The sequence below is a fragment of the Octopus sinensis genome, linkage group LG2 (genome assembly GCF_006345805.1).
Source record: "Octopus sinensis linkage group LG2, ASM634580v1, whole genome shotgun sequence".
Taxonomy (NCBI): domain Eukaryota; kingdom Metazoa; phylum Mollusca; class Cephalopoda; order Octopoda; family Octopodidae; genus Octopus; species Octopus sinensis.
Window position 1 is genome coordinate 68,256,661 of NC_042998.1, and position 11,676 is coordinate 68,268,336.

At 33.8% G+C, this 11,676-nt stretch overlaps 1 long non-coding RNA gene across 1 annotated transcript in view; it reads left to right on the forward strand.

Moving 5' to 3' along the window:
• Positions 1 to 11,235, forward strand: part of LOC118762284 — a 26,011-nt gene extending 14,776 nt beyond the window's left edge. The window contains exon 3 of the long non-coding RNA XR_004998037.1: positions 11,106 to 11,235. This is a non-coding gene — a long non-coding RNA (uncharacterized LOC118762284). The remainder of the gene's footprint in view (positions 1 to 11,105) is intronic.
• The last annotated feature ends 441 nt before the right edge of the window (positions 11,236 to 11,676 follow it).

Consider the following 11,676-nt stretch of genomic DNA (forward strand, 5'->3'; position numbering starts at 1 on the left):
AGTGCCTGGTATTGCATCAGAGCATTATTATTAAGGCGGCCAGCCATCAGGATCGTTAGCTCGTCGGGCAAAATGCTTAGTGGCATTTCGTCCGTCTTAACGGTTTGAATTCAAATTCTGCCGAGATCGACTTTGCCTTTCATCCTTTCAGGGTCGATAAATTAAGTAACAGTGAAACACTGGGGTCGATGTAATCGACTTGTTTGCTCCACAGAAATTCAGGCCTTCAGCTTTTAGCAGAAAGGTTTATTATTATTATTATTATTATTATTGTTATTATTATTATTATTATTATTATTATTATTATTATATTATTTATTATTATTATTATTATTGTTGTTCTTGTTATTATTATTATTATTATTATTATTATTATTATTATTATTATTATATTATTATTATTATTGTTATTATTATTATTATTATTATTATTATTATTATTATTATTATTGTTGTTGTTATTATTATTATTATTATTATTATTATTATTATTATTGTTGTTGTTATTATTATTATTATTGTTATTATTATTATTATTATTATTGTTGTTGTTGTTGTTATTATTATTATTATTGTTATTATTATTATTATTATTATTATTATTATTGTTGTTATTATTATTATTATTATTATTATTATTATTATTATTATTATTATTAGCTTATTTGTCTTCTTTGATTACAGCTTCCCATTGTAGTCTCTCGGATAAAGTCTCCGGTTTGGGAATAACTGTAGGATTTTCCACTTTGTTATACTTTGATACCGTAATCGTTTGGACTAGCTTTCTGGTTTGAGACAAATTGCATTATTCCCTGCTTTGATATACGGCGTCCAATTGTAGTCATTTGCACAAGGTCTCTCGTTTGTGGATAACTGAATAACTCTCTCTCTCTCTCTCTCTCTCTCTCTCTCTCTTCTCTCTCTCTCTCTTCCTCTCTCTCTCTCTCTCTCTTTCTCTCTCTCTATTTATCTAACTTTCTATCTTACTCAGTATATTGTAATCGTTTAGGTCGCTGGTTTGAGGATAACTGCATGATTGCTCACTTTCATAGACAATTCCCTATTGTAATCGTGTAGACTTAGTTTCTGGTTTGAGGCTAACTGCTTAATTCTCATTCTTTGATGCTCAGCTTCATATTGTTCTCGTTTGGATTAGGTCACTGGTTTAAGGATAAATGACTAACTCCCTGATTTGATACACAGTTTCCTGTTGTAATCCTTTAAACCAGGTCTCTGTTTTGAGGATAACTGGATATCTTGATGCACAACTTACACCTCCAGCAACTTACATAGTCGTTGTTTCTTTCACACTTTCTCCCGCCAGATTCAGAGGCCTTACAAAACATACGAATCATAACTTTCTTTTCTCCTCTGACTAAACCATAAAAAGTGTGAGCTAAAGAAAAGACCAGGAAGTTTACGTAAATGCATCCAAAGACACAGTCTTCGGCGAAGAAACAACGCTTATAATAAATAAAATTACTTCCACGGATCTTTTCGGTTTGAATGGCAGTTTTTTCTAGCGGTGTCATATGAAATTGTCACCCATAATTATGACCCTGGTATCGATCTATTGCATTTCAATCTGTTTTAGGGTTAGGGTGGGTTAGGGTTAGGGTTAGAGGTGGGGGGAAGGGTGTCTTTTTTTTCTTCACAAATGTAAATAAACCCAATCTGTTTCTTAAACGTGGGACATATTCATACGATACAGAATGATTTTTACCTCAATTGACGTCATCGATTGGTTGAAATTGCAGAAATTGAAGAAAAAAAAACAACAAATATCTTACAAACTATAGAATTTTCTCAATAAAGCCAAGAGAAAAAGATGTTTTATAAACACATTCTACCAGTATACGAAGTTTAAAATTTTTTAGTTACCTAGAAATTATGTTAAAAACTGCCGTTCAAACCGAAAAGATCCCTTCCACTCATAATAAATGAAATGACGCAGTGAGCTAGCATAATCTTCAACATGTCGGACAAAAATTCTTAGCAACTTTCTTTTGACGTTTTGAGTTCAAATTCCGCTGAGGTTATCTTTACTTTCCATCCTTTCGGGGTCAATAAAATACATTATCAGTCAAATAGTGGGATCGATGTGATTAACATCCTCCTTCCAAATAATATTGCGGGCCTTGTACCAAAATTCAAAAGAATTATTTTACAAATAACTGAATGAGATATTCGTCAAAAGAATTTAAAAGAGCGTACATCATCGAGAGTAAATAATCCCACGCGTAAGCACAAATGGCGTTCAAGTTTCGATTCTCAGTTAAACCCACTTCACTTACATCCCTTGTATAAATAGGTAACTTTGTGACTTATATTACAATTTTCTTTTATAAAATAAAATAACTGTTTCAAATTTTAGCACAAGGCCCTCGATTTGGTGGGGATTTTAGCTTAGCACGTAAAAATCCTGAAGAAACGCAACCAAGCATTTTTGTCCAATGCTCTAACGGCTCAGCCTGCTTACCACTATACAGAATGAAATAAAATGCTATTTTGTTTTTAATTATAGTACCAATTACAGTAGGCAGGAAAACAATTTTGAATACATAATTCAATATATTATGTTTTCGCTTTTTCTATCTGTGTGCATGTGTGCATATATGCAGATAACAGTTATTTTATGTACACACGTATGCATTTATATAATGAAAACAGTTATTATCGTGTTTGTGTACGTTCCATATCGTTTTATTGAAAGTCGAAACATTGTGTTACTGGGAAGATATTACGAAATATATTAGAGAGAAAAAACATTGCTTTTGGTGTGGAATACAACGAAAGCATTAGAGATCCTATAAACCAGACACTAGGAAATACAAATACATTTCCTTCCTGAAAAAATCAAATGAATTATTGATATGCAACTAAAGGAAGTAATCTTCAAAGGAATTATTAAATAAAGCATCGAATGTGTAAACACGCGAAACCACATAAAAATCAAATATTAGAAAATCAAGTTTCAGAAATACTAAGGAACAAAATATATCTACCGCTAAAGAAAGACGGTGTTGTTAACATTATAATTGAATTTATGTTGATACACAATTTGAAACAAAGCATGCGATATTTCTTCTCTTTGCTAACGAGTAATATAATTTAGTGTGTGATACAAGTTTATAAATTAATGAAACCACAAGACAAAAATTCATTAGAGGAGATAATGAGGCAAAATCAGCCATAAAATCTGGAAGAAATCAATATATTTTCTATAATACACGAATCAAACCCGATAATAAATGAACATTGCACTGGAAATGAACTTAAAAATAAAAAAAAAACGCGTGTTTTATATGCATCTTCCACCTACTTTTAATTGTTAAGCAAGTAGTCAACAACATACACTTGCTAATGGAATAATTGGTGAATGCTTCCTTTTATTTTGGAAGATATTTGGCCCATAATTAAATTCAAATGATTTTTTACAGTCTCACACACAAAAAAAAACGGAAAGTTTCTCACTAAAGGTTGTACTCAACTATAGAAAGATAATGCGAAAAAAAAAGCTGACTTCGACAGGATTTGAACGGAAAACGTGAATGACCGGAACTTTCTAACAATGTATGTAACTTAGTACATTCCTCTATTCCTCCAACTACTCCGTTATCGATGCAGCAAGTTAAATACTCACATAAAGATAAGGATTTTGCTTTTTTTTCTCTTAACTCATAAAAGAAAAACTATCTCTCTATTGAATTAATTCCTTAAAAACAAAATATATTTTCTTTGAAAGAAATTAAAACACTAAACAAAAATGCGCGTTAGTTGTATTAAAAAAAAAAAGACAGAATAAATATTTTCCATTTGCCATAAATTCCAAACTAAAAAGTTAGAGATTTCGTAGATAAGTGATGGTGGGCAAATTAAACTGACATTTTGAGATGTTTGATGATGTGGAGGAGAGGTGGAAGAAGTTTTAAAAAACTACAGCACCATATTATTAGTTTCCAGTCTTAAAACATTATGGATCTTTCACCGGTTTCGATGATGAGCATTTGGCTATCGATTTACTGAATTTTCTATTCGTGGACTTAATAGTAAACTGGTAAGTATTGCACAGGCATGTATCGGCTTACTCAGTAAAACGGGTGAAACAGCGTTTCTGGTTCAAACTCGGATGTGTAGCAAATCTCGTCACTGCTGGGTTCTCTTCTATCTCTTCTTTGTTCAGTGATTTCATTCTTAATCTTCAGCCTCTCTCTCACCACAAATCTTTTTCCATCTCACTGCTTCCACTATTTTCATTTTCCGTACCTTCTACCTTATTTTTTTACCTTTTTTTTACCCAGCTTCTTCTCCTGTTACATTTGACTATGTATTCAAGTTCATGTTTTCTTATGTTCTCCATCAGTTGCAGCCAGTCTCTTGAGCATGTTGGAATGTAAAACTATGTTGTCTTTGCTTTATTTTTCTCTTGTTAACTTTACTCTGATGAATGACTCTTTCTGAACCATTGTATACCCTACTTTCTATGACAATACCTCTGCATGTTTTCTGTCGCTTTTTCCAAATAATAGAGGTCTTGCAGATGCAGTCAACAACCAATCACCTTGAATTTTGTTTTATTGCTTAGTTCACAGACCGAATCATTGTGACAACATATGCGAAGGTTGTATGTTCGAATTAATGTAAAACACGAGAAAGTGAAAAGAAGAAGGAAGAGAGACAAAGAAGGAGAACCAATTCTTGTGCTCCACTGGCATGCTATATATTCAACACCGAAAGTGTAGAATATAAGATTGGCCTCTGCAAAATGCAAGGTGTTTTATCCAACGTTGTAATGATCGTCGCCTGTTCATACTAAAATTATCAGTTAAGAGTAAATACAAATCAAAATGTCATTAAACAGTATTACGATTAGTGGAAATTGTAGCTAAACTATTTCAAAGTAGCAATTGTAGATCATTAAGAGAAACATTCGGGTAAAGCATGCCAACACATAAAAAAACACTCACACACACTAAAAAAAACACACACACACATGCATACAGACATATAGTTACGTATTTATATATACATATACACATAAATACATAAACATGTATATCCATATATATAATCTTACGGATATATATATGTACATATACATATACGTATATATATGAAACATATGTATATATATATGTTATATATATATATATTTATATACACACGCATAGATGTATTTATATATACATATATATACACACACCATATATATATATATACATACAGCACACACATAATTGCATATATATATACATATATATACACACACCATATATATATATATATTATATATATATATATATATATATATATACATATATATATATATATATGTATATATATATATATATATATGCGTGTATGTATATGTATATAAATATATATATACATATGTATATTTATGTATGTACGTATATGTATATAACTATGTGTGTAGATAGATAGATAGATAGATAGATAGATAGATAGATAGATAGATAGATAGATAGATAGATAGATAGATAGATAGATAGATAGATAGATAGATAGATAATTAAATTATATTTGAACGGAGTCATAAACTAGGAAAGGCTCACAAATAAGTATGTCGAATTGATTTTAGGTGTCAAAAATATTACTTATATAACATTATGATGAATTTGCTTCATTATAGAATTCCATATGTTTCGCTCTGTGAAACTTTTTTAACGAAATTGGTATTTCTTAAAACTTGTGGAATATATGGCAAAGAATTTTCTCTGATTGCATTTTCGAAAACCCATTTGTTCAGTGAACCCACTGCATATTCTGTCATGATTCCAGCAACTGAATCAAATAAACCATTCGACTTAAAAGCTAACATGCACTGAAACATATGGTCATCTGTAACGAAGCATACTCATTTCAATGTAATGCATTATACATGTGTGTGTGTGTGTGTGAAGCGGCAAGCGAGCAGAATCGTTAACACATCGGATAAAAGGATTAGCAGTATTTCTTCCGGCTCTTTACGTACTGAATTCAGATTACTTCGAGGTCAACTTCGCCCTTATTCCCTCAGTGTCTATAAAATAAAATACCAGTTATGTACTAGGATCGAGATAATCACGCATGTTCCCTCCCCTCAAAATTACTGGCCTTGAGCCCTGCAGCGCACCTGCGTCCGTTCAGGGGAAATGTTCTGATCTCGATCACCCCTTACGCCATGGAAACCAGGTAACTGATATCACAAAGAAAGAAAATTTTTAGTGTATATCAATGAAAATACGATAAAATATAGGCATTTACTTCATCCTAATGTAGAGGCACATGGCCTAGTGGTTAGAGCAGCGGACTCGTAGTCGAGGTCAGAAGCTTGCTTAGCAGCCACATGGTTTCGGGTTCAGTCCCACAGCATGGCACTTTGGGCAAGTGTCTTCTACTATAGCCTCGGGCCGACCAAAGTCTTGTGAGTGGATTTGGTTGACGGAAATTGAAAGAAGCCCGTTGTATATATATATTATATGTGTGTGTGTCTGTGTGTCTGTGATTGTGTGTCTGCGTTTGTCCCCCTCCAACCATCGTTTGACAACCGATGTTAGCGTGTTTAAGTCCCCCGTTACTTAGCGGTTCGGCCTAAGAGACCGATAGAATAAGTACCAGGCTTACAAAGAATAAGTCCTGGGGTCGATCTATTCGACTAAAGGCGGTGCTACAGCATGGCCGCAGTCATATGACTGAAACAAGTAAAAGACTTTAAAAAATAATAAAAGAATATTGATAAATGCCTTGATGCTATTTGTGTGTTTTTTTAATCGTCTTCTATCATTTTTTCGTCTCTTCTCTCTTTCTCTTCTCCCCGCCTCCCACTCTCTCGCTCTTGCCCTCTTTCTCTTCTTCATTATTTTCAGGTGTTAAGTTACCCTTTGAAAATATGCCCTTACAATATGATGAATTCCATTTCGCCGGGCGAAATTCTTAGAGGCATTTCATCTGCCTTTACGTTCTGAGTTCGAATTCCGCCGAGATCGACTTTGCCTTTCAGAGTCGATAGAATAAATACCGTGGATCACTGGGTTCAATGTAAACTACTTACCCCTCTCCTAAAGTTGCTGGCCTTGAGCCAAAATTTGAAGGCAATAGGATGGGTTTCATTCCAACATCATGAAGTGTCTAGATCTGTTTCATTTCTGGAAATGTTCAATCTCACCACTACAAGCAACATAGCACCACCTGACATCAAAACAGAAGCAACTTCAGCATCTTGCTACAATGACATCTTTCCATTCATATTTCCTAAAAAGTGAGTTTAAAGTTACTTTTGAATATGGTGGTCAAACTTTTCGCTCACAACGTCTTTGTCTTTAGCTTGTAACTTTCTATTTTTATATTATCAAGAACTTTTGATCTTAGAAAATAATATTTTCTTAAACCGTTAGTAATCAATAATTTCATCTCTTTAAGCTTCAGCTGCCATCATAGAAAACTAACGAAAATTTAGTATGTTATTCAAAAGTTTCTTTCTTCTGCTATGTAACAGTACTGATAAAAATCTGGTATTTGAAGGAGCTGCGGTTCATCCTATACATTATCATTGTAAATCATCCTTATTGAGAACTGATGTATAAACATCAAAGAATAAAGTTAAGAACTCAATCAATAACGATTCGGTCGTTAAACTCATTCGTATTATATTACATTGCAAGTTAAAGCAAATGAGATCGATTGCGTGGGATTTTTTATCGGCTAAAGCAATCTTTAAGAGTATCTTATTTACACATAAGAGTAACATATTTCACATAAAGATAATACTTTGTGCTCTACAGCTGTTTCATTAAGATAAACACTGCTAAATGTATAAACACCACCAACTTAGATAACTGTGATATATATATATATATTACATTATAGGATTTGAACTCACAATTTAATAATTCGGAAGTGAATGCTGCAACATCTTTCTTTCTGATTCTCTAACGACCCTGCCAGCTCACAATCCTTAATTACGGATTATATTATCAGTTATTTAAATAATTTACCTCTTCTAAAGAAAATATAATAACCAATATTCTTTGGTGACTATCTTCAGTGAAGCTATCATCTGCTGGAAATCTCCATTTTCTATGAATCCTAAATAACCCTTTAAGCTAATATATACATTTTCATTGGAATATATTTAATCAATGCTACCGTGAGTGATCTAGAAAGAACGAGTGTATATATATATAACTTTTTTTCATGCATAATTTAGGAGTATAACATATGGAAATGATTTTATCTGTATCGCAAAAATAGAGTGTTATTAACATAGAAGTATGTGGATTACTTAACGGTTGTATTTTGCCGCTATTTTTCTTATATACATTTACATTACGTAATATATTTTCATTTTTCTTTTATCTGCAAAATATTCTTCGAGCAGTTATCTTATCAGAGAAGAATCAATTTCTTTTCTTCATCTTTAAGCAAGAAACTTCATACTTAGTTCGTGAACTAAATCTACAAACAATAACCGTGGCTATGCGTTCTGAATACGTTCAGACAATTCTAACTTGAATAGCTGATCGTTGTTGTTGTTGTTGTTGTTGTTTTTCTTCATCGGAGAAATTTGAAACAAGTAGTAGTAGTATAGTAGTAGTAGTAGTAGTAGTAGTAGAGAGCAGCACATGCCATCAAGGTGACGCTGGGGTACAAATATACGAAGCCCAATTTACCCCTCATGACTACCCATCTCATAAGGGTACAGCAGGTACATACATCATAACCATATGTGAGCAACAGGGTGACAAACAGAGCATGGCTGCTGGAGCCCAGTCAGAATTTTCTTCAGGTCGACTAGCCCATCCGCTCAAAAGATCCCTGAATAAGGGTTGTTTAAGGATGATGAACGAAACAACCATGTTTCCAGAGGTTAATAATTTAAACCCCGAAGAGTTCTCAACACATGGCTGTGATGCTCCCCCAGTACACCTGCTCGTGATTAGCGATTCACATATGATCAGTTACTAAGGGACATACTCAACTGGTTACGGTCAAGCAATTTCTAAGTAAATTTGTGGTATTGAGCAGAATATTTGCTGTAGCCCGCCTTTTATACCAAGAGAAAACAATATACTTGATAACGCTTCTAATCAGTTAAAATCAGAAGCTATGAAAGCCACTGCCTGGTATTGCATCAGGGCATTATTAAGGGCAGAATCGTTAGCACGTCTTTACGTTCTGAGTTCAAATTCCGATTAGGTTGGCTTTGCCTTTCATCCTTTCGGGGTCAATAAAATAGGTAGAAGACGAGCACTGGGGTCGATTAACTCCTTCCCTCGAAACTGCTGGTTAAGTACTCAAATTTTAAACCATTACTACTACTACTACTACTACTACTACTACTACTACTACTACTACTACTACTACTACTACTACTTCACACGTCATCATTATGAAAGTTCCGCTTTTATCAATGGTTTATTGTTCTGGAATTTAATGAAAATATTTTTCAGCTGAAAGAGTTTGTAAGAATTCTTGCAAAAAACGATACAGTTCCTCTCCCGGAGTCTCCAGTCGAATTTTCCTGTTTTTTTTATTAACAACTTTGTCCACAGTTGATCCTAGTGTTACTATTTCCCATGTGGTAGAGATTCTTCAGTTTTCTTTTCGAGTCCAGATAAATTTCAATGTTTTCTACTCCTGCACCTTAGATTCTACTCTGATATCTTTTATCCATTACTTTGTCTTTTGCTCGCTTCTATCGTTAGGCTGCAGCCATACTGGAACACTGGCTTGGAAGCACTTACTCGAACGCAAGTTTTACTAAACCACTTGATTTTTTTCTTCTGCATCTGCCCTCGATGCCTAGGCTCAGATTGCGCAAGAAAATTCTTCAGGATGTTATAACAGTCATTTTCAACACCAACCACTTACTGTTCATGCCATTGTTTTTCATCTACATTGAAAACAAATTGCATATTACCCACACAACGCATCGCTTCTCTAACATTTCGTATTTTCTTTTCTCTTCGTACTCTATCATCTCACTACATTCGACCACTAAGATGGTTAATTGTTTTTAATGGCTGGACTCGGCGTGGATAAAGCTATAAATGATATCATGCAGATACTGGATAAAAGACCCTTTGGATAGAAATACATCCTTTAACTTACATTATTTACATTTTTTTACAATTGACGGATATTTGTCCTCATCTTGTTTGTTGCTAACACAACGTTTCGGCTGATATACCCTCCAGCCTTCATCAGGTGTCTTGGGGAAAATTTTGAACCTAGGTTCTCATTCCTAAGGTATTTTTCGATGTTATATTATTATTATTATTATTATTATTATTCAGGTCATTGCCTGGAATCGAACGCGGAATCTTGACCTGAATTATAATAATAATAATAATAATAATAATAATAATAATAATAATAATAATAATAATAATGTTAATAATAATAATAATAACAACATCGAAAAATACTTTAGGAATGAGAACCCAGGTTCGAAATTTCCCCAAGACACATGATGAAGGCTAGAGGGTATATCAGCCGAAATGTTGTGTTAACAACAAACAAGATGAGGACAAATATCCGTCAAATGTATATAATTCCTCATCTCTTAAATATAGAACTGTATCCTTCAACTTTTTCTATCTAAAGCGGGATTTTTAATCCATTATTTATATGCTATTATATATAGCTTTGTCTACTTCCAGTTTCAAACAAATTATTTCACGCCTCTCGGAGTTTCTAAATTTTCATGGCGTTTACATAGGCACAGGTGTTTGCTTCTCAACCATTTGAGCCCGGGTTCGGTCCCACTGTGTGGCGCTTTGGGCAAGTGTCTTTTTCAATAGCTCTAGTCCGACCAATGCTTTGTGAGAGGATTTGTTAGACGGAAAGTGAAAGAAGCCCATCCTGAGTGTGTGTGCTTGTGCTCCATCACCGCTTGACAATCGTCATTGGTGTGTTTATGTCCCCGTAACTTAGAGGTTCGGCAAAAGGGACTGACAGAATAAGTACCATGCTTTTTAAAAATAAGTAACGAGGTCGTTTCAATCGACTAAAAATTATTCGAGGTGGTACCCCAGCATGGCCGTAATCTAATGACTTAAACAGGCAAAAGTTAAAAGATAAAAGATTACGTATGACTGCAGTGTACAGTGGGTTCCTCCCACGGGTGTGATGTGTGACTGCCATTGCACTGTAGTTGCTGTTTTATGCTAGTACCCACAATAGTTACTAGTCATCGGATACCGTTGTATATCTTCATACCAGAATAGTAATACACTAACTCCTGTCTTACAAAACACCGACTAGAATGGTCGACTCTCAACTCTTCGACTTTCGACCCTCTCTTGACGACCAGCTACTGGTCTATTTATAATGGCTCTCCTACCACTTTTTACCGGGAGGGGTATATAGTTTCACTATACAGCAGACTGACTGTTTGTTTAGTTTTCCTCTTATTCATCACTTACAACCTATCAGGCTCCTCTCTATTTTTCGGTTATAACAATATTTGTTCAAATCTCATCAACCACTATAGACGTACTCACAGCATATTTCATTCTTTTTCTTCTTACTTTTAACCAACTTCACAGTTCTTTCACAGCTAAATCTTCGACGTGTCCAACAAACTGACCGAGTAACAATTTTTTTCTTTACTATTTTCCACTAATCATTTCTTTTTTCTGTTCCTAAATATTCTCTCATTGTGTCTATTAT